Here is a 20,888-nt window from a genome sequence, read left to right as displayed (position 1 = left end):
AATGTATTTGGATGCAGATTTCACTGATTCCTCTACTCAGGAGCCTGAAGTCTGTAAATTCCTCTCTGCAGGAAATCTCTCTGGTCAGAAATCACAACAGGGTTCCCAGTGGGATAAGTTAAGAACCAGAGGTTTTTCATGGGATTAACAACTCCTTAAAAAGGAGAGAGGCATCATAAAAGAACTCACACAAGCTTAACTAATGTCATGAAGTGCACATGCACTGTACTCCTCTTAGTTTAGGCTTTACACCTCTCCCCTCCCTGCCTTTTGTCTTGAGGTTACTAAAGCCAAAATAACATAGAGAATTGGACATGCTGAATTTACCAAGAGGTAAGGCTTTTAGATTTGGCCCGGACAGAGTTCAGGGATAATGATTTCTAAAGCAAGATTAGAAGAGCTAAATATATGGTCAGTTGACCAGACCAGGGCCAAGCAAAGGGTCGCTTGAAGAGGAAAGTTTAAAGTAAAGTATCTGTAAATAAATAGACGTGCATTATCAACAACAAGAGGAGGATACTTTTGTCATCATAAAAAAGTGTAACGTGGACAGATTGGATGAGATTAAGGAAGCTAAAATTGAATAAAAAAGTAAAAATAATATTGATAGTTGGGGTAGTTTTAAGTCCATCAATCGATAAATGGTATTTACTGAGTGCTTACGGCATGCAGAGTACTGTACTAAGGATTTGGGAGAGTACAATACAACAGAGTTGGTAGGCATGTTCCCTGCCCACAAGGAACTCACAGTCTAGAGTGGGAAACAGATATTAAAGTAATAAGTACTGTGGGGCTGAGTGTGGGGTAAATATCATGTGCTTGAAGGGTACAGATCCAACATGATACAGAAGGGAGAGGAAGTAGGGGAAATGAGGGCTTAGTTGGGGAAGACTTCTTGGAAAAGATGTGATTTTAATAAACATTTGAAGGAGGGGAGAGTGGTGGTCTGTCATATATGGAGGAGGAATGAGTTTCAGGCCAGAGGGAGGACATGGGCAAGGGGTCAGCAGGGAGATAGGCAAGATTGAGATATCTGTGAGGAGCATAGAGGGCACTGGTTAGAAGTAAAAAATCAGCAAGGTAACGAAAGAGAGGGTGAGCTGATTGAGGGCTAGTATGCTGTTATCACTTGTGTCATATTATGTTACATGTTCTGTGTTTTCTTAAGCTCTTTTCTTCAATCAGCATTCATCTGTGGGTGGAGTGGGTAAAACCAAATCAATTCCCCAAAGTTGGACATTTGGAACATTGAGGAAAGGAACAAACCTGCATTCTCTGCTCAGCAGGAACTCAGAAGCTAACGGTGTCTACTTACCCAGAACGGTGGTCTTCTTAGTTGCTAGTCCAAGAAAGTGATACTCCCTGCCCTTAGTTCAGATCTGGCATAAGGACACTGCAAAAGAAGCAAGACCAATGTCTTCCTGCTGCCCTTTGATCTCTCATTAGTCTAATGGCCAGACCTCAATTTCCTAGAGCAGACTGAGAGATTTCCTTCCCCACCACACTCCACTTGCTTATGGTTTTCTCCCCCCACCCCACCCCCACCAAATGGCATCCTTGTCAAAGCACCTAATTGCGTCCTTGTCAAAGCACCTAATTGCCATGGAACTAGAGTCTCAAAAATACAGACAGAAAGAGGCACCATTGTCCGATTGTTTTGAGCACTATGAATCATTCTCTTTAGAAACTTGCACCATTCACCATAAAAGATCTTTCAACCCTTCAATACTGGGATTAACTTGCAGTGACATTTCATTCATTCATTCAATCAATCATATTTATTGAGCACTTACTGTGTGCAGAGCACTGTACTAAGCACTTGGGAAGTACAAATCAGCAACATATAGAGATGGTCCCTACCCAACAACGGGCTCACAGTCTAGAAGAGGGAGAGAGACAAAAAAAACCAAGTAGACAGGTGTCAATACCATCAGAATAAATGGAATTATAGCTATATACACATCATTAATAAAATAGAGTAATAAATATGTACAAATATACACAAGTGCTGTGGGGAGGGGTAAGGGGAAGGGGAGGGGAAAGGGGAAGGGCAGAGGGAGGGAGGGGGTGGTGGGGAGGGGAGAAGGAGAGGAAAAAGGGAGGGCTCAATCTGGAAGGCCTCCTGGAGGAGGTGAGCTCTCAGTAGGGTTTTGAAAGGAGGAAGAGAGCTAGTTTGGCAGATGTGTGGAGGAAGGGCATTCCAGGCCAGAGGTAGGACGTGGGCTAGGAGTCGACAGCGGGACAGGTGAGAATGAGGCCCAGTGAGGAGGTTAGAGGCAGAGGAGTGGAGGGTGCAGGCTGGCCTGTAGAAGGAGAAAGGAGAGGTGAGGTAGGAGGGGGCGAGGTGATGAAGAGCTCTGAAGCCGAGAGTGAGGAGTTTTTGCTTCATTTGAAGGTTGAAAGGCAACCACTGGAGATTTTTGAGGAGGGGAGTGATGCCCAGAGTGCTTCTGTAGAAAAAGAATCCGGGCAGCAGAGTGAAGTATAGACTGAAGCAGGAAGAGACAGGAGGATGGGTGATCTGAAACGAGGGTGATGCAGTAATCCAGTCGGGATAGGATGAGAGATTGAATCAGCAAGGTAGCGGTTTGGATGGAGAGGAAAGAGCAGATCTTGACTATGTTGCGGAGGTGAGACCGGTAGATTTTGGTGACAGATTGGATGTGTGGGGTGAATGAGAGAGCAGAGTCAAGGATGACACCAAGGTTGCGGGCTTGTGAGACGGGAAGGATGGTAGTGCCGTCCACAGTGAAGGGAAAGTCAGGGAAAGGATAGGGTTTGGGAGGGAAGACAAGGAGTTCAGTCTTGGACATGTTGAGTTTTAGGTGGCAGGCAGACATCCAGATGGAGATGTCCTGAATAATAATGATGGTATTCGATAAGCTCTTACTATGTGGCAAGCACTGTTCTAAGCACCGGGGGAGATACAAGGTAATCAGGTTGTCCCATGCAGGGCTCACAGTCTTAATCCCCATTTTACAGTTGAGGGAACCGAGGCCCAGAGAAGTTAAGTGACTTGCCCAAAGTCACACAGCGACAAGTGGTGGAGCCAGGATTAGAACTCATGACCTCTGACTCCCAAGCCTGTGCTCTTTCCACTGAGCCATGCTGCTTCTCTAAGTCAGGAGGAGATACGAACCTGGAGGGAGGGAGAGAGAACCGGGGTGGAGATGTAGATTTGGGTGTCGTCAGCATAGTGATGATAGTTGAAGCCATGGGAGCGATTGAGTTCACCAAGGCAGTGAGTATAGATGGGGAATAGAAGGGGACCAAGAACTGACCCTTGAGGAACCCCTACAGTAAGCGGATGGGAGAGGGAGGAGGAGCCCATGAAGGAGACTGAGAATGAACAGCCAGAGAGGTAAGAGGAGAACCAGGAGAGGACAGAGTCTGTGAAGCCAAGGTTGGATAGAGACGTGAATGGTCTCTGCCCTTGGATGAGTGACCCTGGGGAAAAGGTCATTTCATTTTATCTTCATTTGCTGGAAAGTGCCGGGAGGCGGAGAAAAACTGATAGGAAAATAATTCCTAGCATGTTCTGCAGCACACAGTAAATGCTCAATAAATAAGATTGAATGAATGAATGAATGAGTCCTAGATTTTGTAGCCTCTGGGTGAGTTGAAATACAGAAAAGAGGACATATTGCTTCTCTGGATGAGGGAGAAGGAAAAAATGGCTCCTATTTAAAGGGAGTAATTAATAATAATAATAATAATGGCATTTATTAAGCACTTACTATGTGCAAAGCATTGCCATGAGCGCTGGGGAGGTTACAAGGTGGTCAGGTTGTGCCACAGGGGGCTCACAGTTTCAATCCCCATTTTACAGATGAGGTAACTGAGGCACAGAGAAGTTAAGTGACTTGCCCAAAGTCACACAGCTGACAACTGGCAGAGCGGGGATTTGAACCCATGACCTCTAACTCCAAAGCCCGTGCTCTTTCCACTGAGCCACATTGCTTCTCAATTATTGTTGTATTATTATAATCAAGTAATTATTATTGTTATTGACTTCAGGTAGATAAACAATAGTGAAATTCCTCCATTAGAGAACTTCAAAAGGAATAGTCCTGTGGGGACTAGCATCAACCAATCAATTAATCAGTGGTATTTACTGAGTACCTACTGCATGAAGAGCACTGTCCTAAATGCTTAAGAGAGTACAATACAGCAGAGTAGGTAGACATGATCCCTGCCCACAAGGAGTTTCCAGGCTAGCTTGATACAATAGCTTTTCCTTTAGATGAGATCAACTGAATTAGGATCTTGGGTTAGTCAGTCAGTCAGTCAGTATGTCAATAGTATTTATTGAGTGCTTACTGTGTGCAAAGCACTGTACTAAGTGATTGGGAGAATACACTATAACAATAAACAGATACATTCCCTGCCCACAGTGAGCTTTCAGGGGAGACAGACATTAATATAAATAAATAAATTACAGATATGTATATAAATGCTGTGGGGCTGGGAGCAGGGATGAATAAAGGGAGCAAGTCAGGGTGATGCAGAAGGTAGTGGGAGAAGAGGAAAGGAGGGTTTAGTCAGGGAAGGCCTCTTAGAGGAGATGTGCCTTCAGTAAGGTTGGATGTGGGCAGGGAACGTGTTGTACTGTGAGCAGAGCACACAGTAAGCTCTCAATAAATATCACTGATGATGATAATCTAGTTCCTTTGAGGATGAGTCCAGGGAGAAAAATTTTCCTTCTTAATTACCCATCTCTCTTCCTACTACATCCCAGCTTGCACTCTTCATTCCTCTTAAGCTGACTTCATTATTCCTCACTCTCATCTCTCACAGTTCCAACCACTTCTTCCTGTGCTCTCCTCCTTCCTGGAACCCTCTCCCCACTTCAATTCAACTGGTCACAGCTCTTCATATCTTCAGGTCCATCTGAAGATCCTCCTCACCTTCCCTGATTGATTCTTTTCCAAGTCATTAGCTCTCTGTGGGTAGGGAAATTGTACTCTCCCAAGCACTTATAAATATGATTGAATGATCCTTCCAACTAACACCTGAGCATTCCCAGGTTACCAGGAAGGCAGCATGACTTTTTGGACAGTGATACTCCTTTTTGGAGAATCGTTTATTATGGGCTCATAGCTCAGCAAGCTGTTAGCCTAGCAAGCCCACAACACTATGCTCAGCACCCCAGGAGGCCTTGCCCAAGAAAAACTATGTCTGATCCAGTTCAGGGAAGCAGGATGGCTTAGTGGAAAGAGCATAGGCTACGGAGTCAGGGGATGTGGGTTCTAATACCAGCTCGGCAACTTGTCTGCTGTGTAACCTTGGGCAAGCCACTTAACTTCTCTGTGCTTCAATTACCTCATCTGTAAAATGGGGATTAAGACTGTGAGCCCCATGTGGGACAACTTTAGATCTACCCCAAAACTTACAATAGTGTGTGGCACACAATAAGCACTTAACAAATACCATTATTATTATTCAATGTTTAATTTAGTGGATCAATCAATCATATCATATTTATTGAGCACTTACTGTGTGCAGAGCACTGTACTAAGTGTTAGGGAGTATACAATATAACAGAGTTGGCATTCATGTCCCCTGCTCATGATCTAGAGGGGAAGATGGACATTAATATAAATAAATAAATTATGGCTCAGTACTTAAAATTCCGTGGGGTTGAGGTTGGAGTGAATAAAGGGAGCAAAGCCAAGTGCAAGTTTGTATCACTATCACTGGAGGCTTGAGTCACTCTAGCCAGCTCTTTCTTCATTTTGCCCCATCAGCACAGTTGAGCACCTGGTGCTCCATTGACCTGACTCAGATCCCAGCTGGGATCATTCTCTGAGGGTTTGGCCACACCCTAGAGTCAAATAGCAGGTCCTCTCTGTTGCATGAGTGATTCAGAGGATGCTAATTAGTCCATAAAGGTGCTCCTGCTGGTTAAGTGGAGTGAATGAGTTTATTAAAATGTGAGCAGTTCAAGTAACCAAGACAAAGACCCAGACATAGGTCTATGACACACTTTCCTTTCATTCGTTCAGTTGTATTTATTGAGTTCTTAATGTGTGCAAAGCACTGTACTAGGTGCTTGGGAGAGTACAACTATAACAATAAACAGTCCCTGTCAACAAGGAGTTACCACAGTTAAGATCTGCAACCAGTACTGAAGGGCGAGCCAGGTCTTGTGGCAATGCAGAGTTAGAATGGAGGGGAGGCAGCAGTAAATCACTTAGTTTTCTTATGGTATTATTAAGAACTTTCTATGTGCCAGGCACTGTACTAAGCAATGGGGTAGATACAAGCTAATCAGGTTGGACACAGACCATGTCTCGCATGGGGCTCAGACTCTCAATTCCCATTTTACAGATTTGGGAACTGAGGCACAGAGAAGTGAAGTGATTTGCCCAAAGTCACACAGCATACAAGTGGCAGAGTCAGAATTAGAACCCAGGTCCTCTGACTCCCAGGCCCGTGCTCTACCTTGTCTTTCTCTTTAATCTTACCTTGCCCACATTCTCCCTCTGTCCTGGAACTCCCTCCTCCTCCTATTCCTTCATAACCAACAGATTACCACTCTCCCAACCATTGAACCCTGCTAACCCATCAAACCTGAGAAGCAGCATGGAGTAATGGATAGACCACAGGCCTGGGAGACAGAAGGTCATGGGTTCTAATCCCTGTTCTGCCACATGTCTGCTGTGTGACCATGGGCAAGTCACTTCACTTCTCTGTGCCTCAGTTCCCAAATCTATAAAATGGGAACTGAGAGTCTGAGCCCCATGAGGGACAGGGGCTGTGTCCAACCCGATTTGCTTGTATCCACCCCACAGTTTACTACAGTGCTTGGCACACAGTAAGTGCTTAACAAATACTGCAATTATTATTAATATTATTACTATTACTAAAATCACATCTTTTCCAAGAGGGCTTCCCTGACTAAGCCTTCATTCCCCAAATTGCCCAAGCAGCGTGGCTCAGTGTAAAGAGCCTGGGCTTTGGAGTCAGAGGTCATGGGTTCAAATCACGACTTTGCCACTTAGCTGTGTGACTTCGGGCAAGTCCCCCTTCTAGACTGTGAGCCCGCTGTTGGGTAGGGACCGTCTCTATATGTTGCCAACTTGTACTTCCCAAGCACTTAGTACAGTGCTCTGCACATAGTAAGCACTCAATAAATATGATTGAATGAATGAATAAAAGTCACTTAACTTCTCTGTGCCTAAGTTACCTCATCTGTAAAATGGGGATTAAGACTGTGAGCCCCACGTGGGACAATCTGATCACCTTGTAAACTCCCCAGCACTTAGAACAGTGCTTTGCATATAGTAAGCGCTCAAGAAATGCTATCATTATTATTATTATTCTCTGTAGCCTACTCACTTGGCTCTGAAGTCCTTAAGCACTATTCACCCAACCCCCAGTCCCATAGTACTTAATAAGAGTGGTATTAAGCACTTTCTACTAAGCACTATGGTGATACAAGATAATCAGATCAGAAACATTACCTGCTCCACATGGGGCTCACAGAACAGGTATTGAATCTCTATTTTACAGATGAGGAATTTGAGGCACAGAGAAGGTAAGTGACTGGCTCAAGGTCACACAGCAGGCAAGTGGTGGAGTCAAGACTGAACCCAGGTCTTCTTATTCCAGGCCCGTGCTATTTCCACTAGACCATACTGCTACTTATGTACATATCCTTATAATCTCCCATTTCCTCTACCTAGAATTTATTTTAATGTCTGTATACCCCTCTAGACTGTAAATTCCTTGTGGGCAAGGATCACAGTTATCAACTCCCGAGCACATAATACAGTGCTTTGCACACAGTGTGAGCTCAATATCTATCACTAAGTGATTTACCAGGGACTTCAAGAAAGGATTGAAGCTTCACTTTGGGGTAATCAGGAGGTAAAACTGCCTGTATCTCTTTTTCCTCTAAGACACAACCCAAAATGTAAATCAGAAAAGAAATCAGATGAAAGAGAACCTGTCAGAAGGGGGTTTGGGGGCCATATGAACTCTTCAAACTCTGTGTAGTAAATGATGTTACACTCAGGACAATAGGAAATCAAACGACCATTGGATTTAGGAGACATCCAGCTAGCTTCATAACAGCCTAAGCTTGATAGCTTTACTGACAGGTTTATTATTCAGTTTTATGACTTCCAAGCTTAGTCACTGGTTAAGTCAGCCTCCACAGAAACAAACAAATAGCAATGCAGTGACCCAGATGCTTCTGCTGGAAAAAGTACACTCCACCCTCCTTAGAATAGGCCTTAAGGAGCCAAGCATTTTGGACATAATAAAAAGAGAAGCCTCAGATGTGAATAGTCAGTTTAGAGCTCACTGACCTATTTTTCTGTTTATTGAAATCCTGGCTTTTTTGTTCTTTAGCAGTTACCTGCTGTTTACAGCAGGTTCCAAAAGTCAGATCAGGAAAGTCAGACTTCCTGAGAGAGGTGGACGGAGACTTCCTTTGATCTGTGTTAAAGAGTTTAAGGGAATGTCTCCATTTGATGTTGAAATGAGAAGGACCAACTAAACGCTCAAACAAATGCCTTCAGGCTTTTCCCTCTGAGGAAGATCCTGCAAGCTCCTCTGCCTGGGCTCGGGTTTGAGCACACTGGCCAACCTCGAACAAAGCTCGGCTACAAACTCCAGGTTCTCATGTGGCTTCCATTTAAAACCAGAAGCCGGTCCAGGTTCCCTATAGACTTGGCTGCAGCGTGCATGTGTTCCTCAACTTCTTGCCAAATCCGGCCCGATTCCTACTGAAAGAATTCTGCACAGCTGTGTGTGGCAGAGGGCTAAAATGAGGGCTAACTAGCAGAACTGCTTCCCAAACTGGAAAAAAAAATCAGTCTGCATGACCCTCTAGTTTTCCATTTCCACCAACTTGGTGGTACCCAGTCATGGAGGATTAAGACAAAACAATGGGGGAGGAAAACAAACCTCAAAGCAGGAAAGAAACTAGACGTGAGCCAGGATGGGTGACTGCGACCACCTCCATCCGGAGTCGGGTAGAGAGGAAGCTGTCGTGAAAGGCGTCCATTTGAGGGGACCACATTCCCTTTGCTCTGTTGCTTGGAGACATAATAGAAAATAAAGATGGGACGAATTCAGGGCAGCTGTCCCGAGGACTGGCAGGTGGACAGACTCAGGTTATTTGATCTCCTTTCATCACAAAACACATTATGGCCCAATCTGTTCATCTGGAAATGCATCATCCTATGTGGGAATGCAAAACACATTTTCTGAGACTCCTCCCCTCCCCACACACACACTTTTACCCCATCTCCCTCTCCCAGGATCTAGTCAGCAAAGAAAAAGGATTTCCATAAGGAGAAAAAGACTGTCAGCATTTACATTCTTTGATGGGTCAGAGGGAAACTGAAGGTGCTTATTTCTAAAGTGAATCCCAGAAAAACTCTGGGGTTCATTTTTTTTTCAAGGGAGGGTTTTCAGAGGCCCCAAGAAGAATGTCTTCTTCTTTCTCCTGGAAGTTTTCAATTCACAAAAGCAGTCTGTTGTCTTCCCCTCCTGATCCCCTCTTAGCATTTTCATTCTTAAAAATACCACTCCATCCCTACCTGATGCAGTTACTTGCATTCCCTCCTCAGGTTCACTCCAGCCTCTCACCACCACCGCCAGGCCAGTTTAGTCATCTTCTGCTGAATGCGAGGCACCATGCTGAAATCCAGTAATTCATTCAATCGTATTTATTGAGCACTGGGGAACAAGTCCAATGTGACTAGAAAGGGACTCTTCAAAGCTAGGATTCTATCCCTCTTCACCTTGTCCTACATTTAGTTACTTTCCCTTTCCAAAAAGGTTATGATTCAGTACTCACTTCCTAACAAACCAGGCACCAGGACCAGCTAAGAGGAATCAATGCTAGAACTGCATACATCAGGTCTGTGTTAGAGCAGAAACATAGCCAGGAAAGAGTTAAAGCAAATGCAAATACAATTAAGAATTGAGGGTTTTTGAGGTGAAGTTATTAACTCACTAATGGCCAATTCTTCCTTCTCCATTTGAGGGTGTGTTTGTGTGTGTGTGTGTGTGTGTGTTTCTGTGTGTGTGTCTGTCTGTCTGTCTGTCTTCCTGGTGTTCAAAGCTGGCACTACTGAGAGCAAGATCTATCAGCTGGTTCAGGTGTTACTGAAAATAAATCTCTTTGTGGTCAGGAAATGTGCCTACCAACTCTGCTGTACTGCACTTTCCCAAGAGCTTAATACAGTGCTCTGCACACAGTAAGCGCTCAATAAATACCATTGATTATTGACTGATTGGTGCCTGAAGGTTACTCTTTTCTTCTCATTGTTCACATTGCTTGCCTGTAAATATGGCGGGACCTGAGAATTCCACGAGCGACAAATTTTGCTTCAGATGAAACATGGTGAATGTGGTGTCCCATCCAGTAATATGTGTCTTGCCCCCACCTAGGGAATCACATGTGCCCCTCCCTCCTCCTGCACGTTCCCCACACTGTCACAACTCCTTCAGGGTTTCATTCCCTCATTAAGGGCCAGATTCATCTTTGTGGGTGCTGACTGTGACACTCGCTTTAATAGGACACGTCATGTGCTTTTGTTATATTTTCCCACATGCTTATTGAAGTACATTGCCCCCATTTGGTACTCAATACATACTGCTATTACTACTACTAGTACTACTACTGTGGACAGCTGATCAGGGCATCAGAGAGACTCTGTGAGCCTGGATATGCTGGGGAGATGTACCCTGCCGAGCCCTGCTGCATCCCCCTCCCCTGAGGATTGCCTGTTACTGTCTTCTCTCCTGACTCCCCAAAAGAGGTAACTGGATGGCCCCTCACAAGCACTTTCCATAGTGCTCTGCATACAATAAGTGCTCAATAAATATGATTAATTGATTGATCTATTGACTGATGGACCCCAGCAGCCACGCCCTGTTCTTCACGACTTAAAGCAGTATTGTGTGATGTGGGTTGTTCAGTGGGGAGGAAGGGCTCCCTTAGTCAAAGACCCTGGGCCCCTGTCTTTAAAGCTCCTGGGTTAATCTGTCCCCTTTTACAGTTCCCCAACACCTCCCAGATGGTCAATCCCCACCAATTTTTCCAATCCTTCTGCATACCCCACGCCCCCAACCCAAGCCCCTCTGAGCCAACCCCGTACCCATAACTGGATATGCCATAAAAGGCATTTTTTTTTCCTTTAATTCTGTCTACCACTCTGGAACACCATGTCCAGTGCATTTCTTCCAAAATGCAATTATCCACACTTCCGTGGAACCTGGATCACTTCCTCCACATTCTGCCTGTAGTGTGGGCTCTCTGGGTTTATGCCAAAAGCAATCAAGAACATCTCATTCCACAGGGCAGTACCACTCCCTTTAGCCTCACAGAGGGTTAATGAGGGTCCCTATTTAGTTGCATCTGGGGTTTATTTTAATGCATTTCCACGGTCTGGGCTGTTAATCCTTCCAACTCTCCTCTGGCTTAGCTCCCATAGACTGAAACCCAGAATTAGAATTCTAAACTCGATCCGGACCCTCCCCATGAAGTTTAGAGAGAAGCAGCGTGGCTCAGTGGAAAGAGCACGGGCTTTGGAGTCAAAGGTCATGGTTTCAAATCCCAGCTCCGCCAAATGTCAGCTGTGTGACTTTGGGCAAGTCACTTAACTTCTCTGTGCCTCAGTTACCTCAACTGGAAAATGGGGATTAAAACTGTGAGCCCCCCGTGGGACAACCTGATCACCTTGTAACCTCCCCAGCGCTTAGAACAGTGCTTTGCACATAGTAAGCGCTTAACAAATACTATTATTATTATTATTATTATCCAGGCCCTAGCCTTCCACTCCCTTATCCATATAATGTCATTGATTGATTGATTATCAAGAGATCCCAAAACAGATTTAGGAAGCTATAATTGCTTCTGTTTCACCACCCAGTCTCAACTGTCCCACCCCTGTTGGGAACAGCTCATTTCAGTCTCCCTCAGGACCACCTCTTAGGATTGGAAAGTCATCAGGCCTTTCTCCTTGAGCTCTGGCTCCCCCAAGTGTTGTCTTGGTTCCTTTCTGACCCCCTCCTGGGTTTCCTGGAATTCTTCTTATCTTGTTCTTGGTGTCCATCCTTTTTTCATTAATTTGAGAATTGGACACAACCCAGCCATGGAAAGACTCTTGGAAGTGCAAATAGCTGTGAATGAAGTGGCCCATGCCCACATTCTCCCTCTGACTTGGAACTCCCTCCCCCTTCGTATATGACAGACTACCAATCTCCCTACCTTCAAAGCCAAGAAGCCAAGAAGCCTTCCTTCCCTGATTAAGCCCTCTTTTCCCTTACTCTCTCCCATCTGAATCACCTATGTGCTTGAATCTGTACCCTTTAAGAATTTGTCATTCACCCCTCCCTCAACCACACAATAAATGCATGTCTGTAATTTATGTATTTATATTCATGTCTGTCTTCTCCTCTAGACTGTAACCTCCTTATGGGCAGGGAATGTGTCTACCAACTCTGTTATAGCATACTCTCCCAAGCGCTTAGGACAGTAAACTTAGAACAGTGCTTTGCACATAGTAAGCACTTAATAAATGCCATTATTATTATTATTATTATTAATCTGTACACAGTAAGTGCTCAATAAATATCACTGATTGATTTAATTGATTGTTTCATGAGTAACACCAGAAATGACAAGCCAGTGACATGCTAGCTTAGTTCTGTTCTATGTGGTACTCAGCAGCTATCTCCCACAGTGTCTTCTGTTGAAAGATTTTAAAATACTTAGCAAATATTATTAGAGCTTCCTTAATCCCTATGAGAGAATGGGAGAGCTTCATCCAGAACTGAAATGCAGATTCTCTATTTTTTTTTTTTTTTTGGAAGAACAGAAGTTTTCACAACAGCCTGATGGAAATCACTTTCTGGTGAAGTGATTTGTGTTTGACTTTTTGAGTTTGCAAATTCACCCACCAGGTTAAGTAAACCTTCCTTTCCCACCTCAGTCACCACCTCCTACTCTTACCACCCACTCCCTGCTCTAATCTCCTGGTTTTCCGGTCTCCTTCCCCATGTCCCAAACATTTTTAATGACATTTTTTAATGCTTACTATGTCTATGCACTTCAATCTGTGACCTGCGTTGGGTGGAGTTGGTTGGCAGGGTGGGTTGGCAGGACAGAGAATGTAAGCGTATTTAATTTCTGCTATTCTATTCTCAATTATATAGGAATCAATTACCAGGAAGATACCCTCCTTTGGATTATGTGTTTTTAAAATGGTATTTTTTAAGCACTTACGAGGTGCCAGGCACTGTACTAAGCCTGGGGGTAAATACAAAATTGGACCCAATCCATGTCCCACATGGGGCTCACAGTCCCCATTTTACAGATGCAGTAACTGAGGCACAGAGAAGTGAAGTGACTTGCCTAAGGTGACACAGCAGACAAGTGGTGGAGCCAGGATTAGGATCCACATTCTTCTGACTCCTAGGACCGTGCTCTATCCACTAGGCCACACTGTTTCTCAAGTCTCATAATATCAAAGATTTTGTCTTTTATATTTGTCCAGGGTCCCTTCCTCTGGGGTTGACTGCCTCAGCAGGGCCAAGGGGGATAGAGTCTTTGACACACAGTTTCCTCTACTGGGGGCAAGTGTGGATTATGGGGGTGGAGAGTGCACCGGGGAGTAGGAGCCTGGTGATCATCAGATTGTGTCATATGACTGGCACATGTCAATCATGTGCAACACCATGTTGGGTCTAATTTAACTCATTTATTCATTCACTCAATTCTATTTGTGGAGCACTTACTGTGTGTGGAGCACTGTACTAAGGGCTTGAAAAAGTGCAACGAGTTGGGCAGACCAAATAGGACACTCAGACACATTCATAATCCAAATGCCTCTTATCAAATTGCACTTCCATCATATCCCCCTGCTTTGTGTAAAATGCTGCACTAAGCACTGAACACTTTGGAGCCCAGCACCAGAGCATTTATAATACATTCAATTGGAATTTCCATGAAAATCTGGAGAACTCATGGTGATTGTTTTAGGTTTATATTAAATGACTTTCCTTGCCCAAAGGATACTGTGTGCTCACTTTCCCCCCACACCCTAAAAAAGAACAGGATTTAGGGTGGAAATGGCATTTGGTACTGCACCCAAACAGAGGTATGGATTCCATGATTCAAGACCCTTCCCAGTCTTAAGATGCAGCACCCCATTTATTCACAATTTACAAGTCTGTCCAGAGTAAAAGAATGCTGTAATTGAGTAGATGGCAGCTGTCTTAATTCAGGTACTTTATCCAGCAAGTTAGCATTCCCCTACTGAGTATAAATGATCTGAAATTAAGTTTCCTCTAGTTTGAACACATTTCTGGGTTTCTGTTCCCAATCATTAAAAACGGGATGTAGTCTTCAAAAACAGTCTGCGGTGATGTGGAGAGCCATCATGACTGACTGCATCTGTTCACAGAGGATTAGGAGAAAACTCATTTAGCACAGAAAAAAGTCTGATGTTTATTTATAAATAATAAGTCCCATTTTAAAATGGTTAAAACTGGTTGTCGGTTCAGCAGAACTTCCCAGTGGGCATGGGATTTTCTTCTTTTGTATATTAGGCTGGACAAATCTCTCTTTAATTAATGCTTGTCAGGGCTCAGAAACAAGCCCATGCTGGGGAGAGCAGTAATAGCTCCAGTGTTAGAGTGGGATGACAGAGGTGGAAGAAGAGAAGAAACAGACCGAGGATTCCCCTGGACTCAACCTGCGGTAACCCAGAAATTGGCACCTTTCAGGGGCAGTCACCTAGTATCTTTCCCAAACAGGAAAAATAATAGTAATTGTGGTATTGGTTAAGTGCTTATTATGTATCAAGCACTGGGTTGGATACACCATAATCAGGTTGGACACAGCCCCTGTCCCACATGGGACTCACAGTCTTAATTCCCATTTTACAGATGAGGTAACTGAGACCCAGATAAGTTAAATGCCCGTAACCTTGATGTTATCCTTGACTCCGCTTTCTCATTCAACCCAAATATTAAATCCATCCCTAAATCCTGCCGGTCCCACCTTCACAAAATTGCTAAAATCCACCCTTTCCTCTCCACCCAAACTGCTACCTTGTTAATGCAGTCACTCATCCTATCCCACCTAGATTACTGCAACAACCTCCTTGCTGACCTCAGCCTCCTGTCTCTCCCGACTCCAGTTCACACTTCACTCTGCTTCCCGGATCATTTTTCTACAAAAACGTTCAGGGCGTGTCACCCCACTCCTCAAAAAACTCCAGTGGTTGCCCATCCACCTCCGCATCAAACAAAAATCACCTTGCACTTTCCTACCTCACCTCACTACTCCTTCTACAACCCAGCCTGCACATTTCACTCCTCTAGAGCTAGCCTTCTCACTGTGCCTTGGTCTCAATCCCTCAATTACTGGTGTGGGGAGGGGAGAGGGGAGATGAAGAGGTGATGCTAAGTTGTACCACAGGTCAACCCCTTTGCCTCAGGATAAATAGAATTGATAGGTCACCCAGACAAATTTGTTAGCTAACCAACATTCCTTAAGTAAATCGCAGGTCAGTCGTGGACTCCACATCATCATGTTAAGCTGTGCACCGGGGTAATGCTTGTGACATCATGGTCATCTTGGTGGGATATGCTTCTTTTTTAGGACTATTGCTGTTCAAGCATGGTCTCCTTGCCTTCACCATGAAAGGACCTGATCTATAGCAACCAAAAAGACCTAGGGTTCTTCTAACCCACCATTCTTATGCTGTGAACCGTATAGAGAAGCAGTGTGGTCTAGTGGATAGAACAGGGGCCTGGGAGTCAGAAGGACCTGGGTTCTGATCCCAGCTCTGCCACTTGTCAACTGCGTGACTTTGGGCAAGTCACTTAACTTCTCTGGGCCTCCGTTACCTCACCTGTAAACTGGGGATTAAAATTGTGATCCCCATTTGGGACACAGACTTTGTCCAACCTAATTATGTTGTATCTTCCCCAGCGCTTAGAAAAGTGTCTGACACACAGTTAGCGCTTAACAAATACCTTTTAAAAAACAAAACTGGCTCTGAGTAGACTAGGAAATGAAAAACCATATTATGAAATTATAAATTATGAGGTAATTATAATTACAATTAATTATATTATAATATATTATATATTATAATTAATTATAATTATAACATGAAAAACCATAAATGTTTGTTTTGAATTTGAAGATTTACCTTGAAGCAGAAAATCTCAATACACTAAGTATTAACTCAGGGAGAGAGGCGCATCATCAGAATATGCATCTAAAAATAAAGATTGACTTGGATTTGAGGTAAAGCACTTTCTTCAAGACTTGCTTTCCTGCTTAGAGCATAATTCTCATTGAGTGACCCTTGTCAAGTGACCACTTTATGCTAGCTACTATGCTTAATGGATTAACTATATGGTTCTCGCTTCCACAAAGTTTATATGTTTAAAATCAAGTGATTCAACACAAACATGCCATTTTGTGAGATTGTTTATCATGCATTTAAATACAGAGAAGCAGCGTGGCATAGTGGAAAGGGCACAGGCTTGGGAGTCAGAGGTTGTGGGTTCTAATCCCAGCTCCGCCACTGACCAGCTGTGTGACTTTGGGCAAATCACTTGACTTCTCTGTGCCTCAGTTCCCTCATCTGTAAAATGGGGATTAAGACTGTGAGCCCCACGTAGGACAACCTGATGACCTTGTATCTACCCCTGCGCTTAGAACAGTGCTCAGCACATAGTAAGTGCCTAACAAATGCCATTATTATTATTATTATTATTACATAGACATGTCATAAGGGCTACAAGGATGCCACCTAGTGATTGAATAGAATCCTCACCTGGATTATATAGTTAACTGGGTTTTCAATCACCTTGACCCCTCCTACCTCACCTCGCTACTCTCCTAGTACAATCCAGCCTGTACACTTTGTCCTATAATACCAACCTACTCACTGTACCTTGATCTCGTCTAACTCACTGCTGACCTCCAGCCTATGTCCTGCCTCTGGCCTGGGACACCTTCCCTCTTCATATCCGATAGACAATTACTCTCCCCATCTTCAAAGCATTATTGAAGGCCCATCTCCTTTGAGGAGCCTTTTCAGACTAAGTCCCCCTTTCCTCTTCTCCCACTCCCTTCTATGTCATCCTTGTACTTGGATTTGCAGCCTTTATTCACCCCTCCCTCAGCCCCATGGCACTCTGTAATTTATTAGTATTGATGTCTGTCTCCCTCTAGACTGTGAGCTCGCTGTGGGCAGGAAATGTGTCTACCAACTCTATTATATTGTTATATCGTACTCTCCCAAGTGCTTAGTACAGTGTTCTGCCCACAGTAAACGATCAATGAATATGCTTGTTGATTGATTGATTGATTTCAAGGTCACCCACTGATTTGCATACAACTCACTCCCTACAGCCTTAATCATTCACTTGTTTAGATTGTGAGCTTCATGCTAGACATACTGTGTCTAATTTGATTCTCTTGTATCTACCCGCATGCGGCACATAGTTCACACTTAATAAATACCACAATTATTAATCAGTAGTATTTCTAAATGTCAGGATTGCCTCAGGTTTGAAGTAAACCTCCAGTTTAACAAGGCGCTGTGTCTTATTTGATTCTCCTGTGTCTATCTTCATGCTTTGTACAGTGTTTGGCACAGAGTAAGCACTTAATAAATACCACAATTATTAAATCAATGGTATTAATTAATGTTACTTATTGAATGCTTACTGTGTGTAGAACACTATACTAACCTCTTAGGAGAATAAAATACAGTGGAGTGGGTAGACACAATCCTCAAGAAGCTTACCAACCAGTCTGTCCTAGGGTGAAAAGCTTTACCTGGGGGATAGTGGAAAGGAAGGATGGAGCAAGATGAGAGGGGCCTCTTGCCATGAGATAAAGAGGCCTAAAGAACAAGAGAACTAAACTTACTACCTACTGGAAGGGGGGAAAAAAGACAACCCAAGTGAACTGGGATTGGATATGAAGGATCTGCTGGGAAACAGATAAGCCTAACAGAGCCCAGAATCAATTAATTAATGAATCAATGGTATTTATTGATCACTTACTATGTGCAGAGCACTGTACTAAGTGCTTGGGAGACTATAATACAGCAGAAATAGTAGACACATTGCCACTCATAACGAGCTTGCTGTCTGGAAGGAACTGTGTCTGCTAATCTCCAGAAGGCATTTTATAATTGTAAGTGTTGTAATACTATTAGGCTTGGTCCCTGTCCAGTGATATTTCATCAAGCAGCGAATAGGAGGCATGGAATGAATATGACTAATTCAGAGTTTTATTGTTGACCCAAAGAGGGATGAGGTTCAGGGAGAGATGTCTTCTGCCAGCATGGAGAAAAGAAATTGAATCCCCATTATACAGATGAGGAAACTGAGGTCCCAAGAAGTGATACCACTTGCCCAAGATCACACGGCAGGCAAGAGACAGAGACAGGAATAGAACCCAGGTTCTATGACTCCCAGGCCCACTGGACAAACCATTTCACTTCCCTGTGCCTCAGTTACCTCAACTGTAAAATGCAGTTTAAGAATTAAGACTGTGAGCCCTATGTGGAACACGGACTGTGCCCCACCTAAATTGTATCCACCCCAATGCTTAGTACAGTCCTTGGCACATAGTAAGCACTTAACATATACCATAAAAAAGGCACAAACTGAAAAATCTCTGCTGTCATAGGTGCAGTCACATAATTTTGCAAGGTTGGATCCATGATCCCAATCAGGAAAAGGAGAAACAAGAGAGATTTCCCAACCCCATGGAGGCTTTAATTTTGTACTACCTCTCCCTGCCCCAAATCAAATGAGTGACCAGGCTCCCTCATCACCCCATCACATATGAGAAAGTTCCTCAGCCACCTCTGATTTGCTCTGGCTCAGATGCTTGCTGATCACCTAATCTGAAGAGGAAAATCAGCTTTAGCTATTTCCTCAAAGGCTGGATGAATAGGTCAGGAGAGAGCTCTCCTGAAGGGCACATGGAAGTTCCCACGCTGCGGCTCTGCTTTTCTCCCTCCCAGCGGATTAGTGGGACTTTCTGTCGCCTGACTGGGACGCTCTTTTCAGGATGATCCCAGCCCCTTTAATCATTTGGCACTCCCAGTGTGTCTCATTCGGGGGGACAAAAGGAAATCAGATTGCCACTTGTCTCAGTTTAGAAAGCTTTGGTCCTCTGGCCGGTCACTCTTGCGAAGATGAAAAACCAAAGATTGCGGCTCACCACATCTTAGCACGTTTGCAGGGCCAGGTCTCTTCTTGCTGGGACAGAACCTAAACATGACTTAAGGCATCTTCGTGATTGGGAAAATTTTTAGATTTTGACCTCACCAAGAACAAGGGACCATGTCTAATTCCTATCTGGGGATTCTTTCCCAGCACTTATTATAGTGCTCTGTACTTGGTAAACTCTTAAACAATGCTATTGCTGTGACCACTGCTAAATTAGTGCCATCTGCCTTCTAAAGGAGACTTTTATTTTCAATGTGGCTAGCTGGAGATGAGGATGCTTGAGGGAGCCTCACAGAATGAGTAACTGAGGCACAAAGATGTGAAGTGACTTGCCCAAGGTATCACAGCAGATAAGTGGCAGAGCTGGGATTAGAACCCAAATCCTGACTTCCAGGCCCATATGTTGAGTAGGGCAGAGGCAGAGTTCACAGGCTTTCAAATGAGTGCATTCACTCTCTGTCCTCACAGGAGAATTAGAGCCACCACTAGGACTTCTAACCCTGTTTCTGGTTTTATCTTACCCTCTGATTTATCTCCAAATAAGGGGCAGGAATACCTGCCGCCTGGATTTCAAAGGAGACGGATTTAGGTGAGGGAGAAAATTGGCATCTAACCTTAACTCTAGTCATTTCTGAAAAGTTTTCAACTCCCTCACAACTTAATGACAAAATGGGGAGGTGAGTGACAGTAAGTAGAGTGCAGAGAAAACTGGTTTATGCGGATGGGGATGCTGAGAACAAAGGATAAGACTAATTCTGAAACAGTTCTCTGTCTCAATAAAATCACCAAGGCCACTTCCCTTTAACCAACTCCCCAATCCTCCCAACACGCCCCCCCATTGTGAAACAGCAAATAGTCTCTTCAGAAGAGGAAAGACATAGTCACAAATCAAAATAGATAGGCCAACGCTTTAATTAGCTCTAATTTGCAATGCTTCTGGTCAGAGACTTTTCTCCCTGCAGGAATCCCCCCTCTCCACCCACCCATGTCCTGCCCCAGGGCACTGGTGTGAATCTGAGAGGTGGGGGGCTTCCAAGAACAGTCGATGGAAAAGGAGGAGCAGGCCAGCAAACAGCTAGACTAGAAAGAGGTAGGTGGGCATTATTATTTAGGATCCCAGGACTAAATTAAGTAGCTGTTCAACATCGCTCAGTTCCCAATCTGGTGTAGCTATGGAAGAGGACAATTCCAGGATTTTTGTGGTACCCTCAGGTGTGGAGAGATTCCCCACAAGGCCACAGAACATCAGAAGCAGGTGCCATCCCCAATCCTGGCATCCCTATGTGGAGGCCAGGTAAAAGCCCTTCCTCAGCCATTCCCTCCCTGCCTCCTCTCCTTTCCATCCATTTTTCTATGGTATTTGTTAAGTGCTTATTATGTATCAGGCACTGTACTAAGTGCTGGGGTAGAAATGAGATAATCAGGTTGGACACAGTCCCTGTCCCACATGGCTCAGTGGAAAGAGCATGGGATTGGGAGCCAGAGGTCATGGGTTCTAATCCCAGCTCTGCCACTTGTCAGCTGTGTGACTTTGGGTAAGTCACTTAACTTATCTGTGCCTCAGTTCCCTCATCTGTAAAATGAGGATTAAGATTTTGAGCCCCACGTGGGAAAACCTTGATTACCTTGTATCCCCCCAGAGCTTAGAA

At 44.1% G+C, this 20,888-nt stretch overlaps 1 long non-coding RNA gene across 1 annotated transcript; it reads right to left on the bottom strand.

Annotated features, from left to right (window-relative positions):
- Positions 1-1,315: 1,315 nt before the first annotated feature.
- On the bottom strand, positions 1,316-9,645 carry LOC119938653. The gene is made up of 3 exons (XR_005454480.1): positions 9,555-9,645; positions 8,917-9,047; positions 1,316-1,393 (listed from the first exon to the last, which is right to left on the bottom strand). It is a non-coding gene; the product is annotated as an uncharacterized LOC119938653 (long non-coding RNA).
- Positions 9,646-20,888: the final 11,243 nt, after the last annotated feature.

This window comes from Tachyglossus aculeatus, chromosome 16 (assembly GCF_015852505.1).
Source record: "Tachyglossus aculeatus isolate mTacAcu1 chromosome 16, mTacAcu1.pri, whole genome shotgun sequence".
Lineage (NCBI taxonomy): Eukaryota > Metazoa > Chordata > Mammalia > Monotremata > Tachyglossidae > Tachyglossus > Tachyglossus aculeatus.
This window is presented reverse-complemented; position numbering and strand designations above follow the sequence as displayed.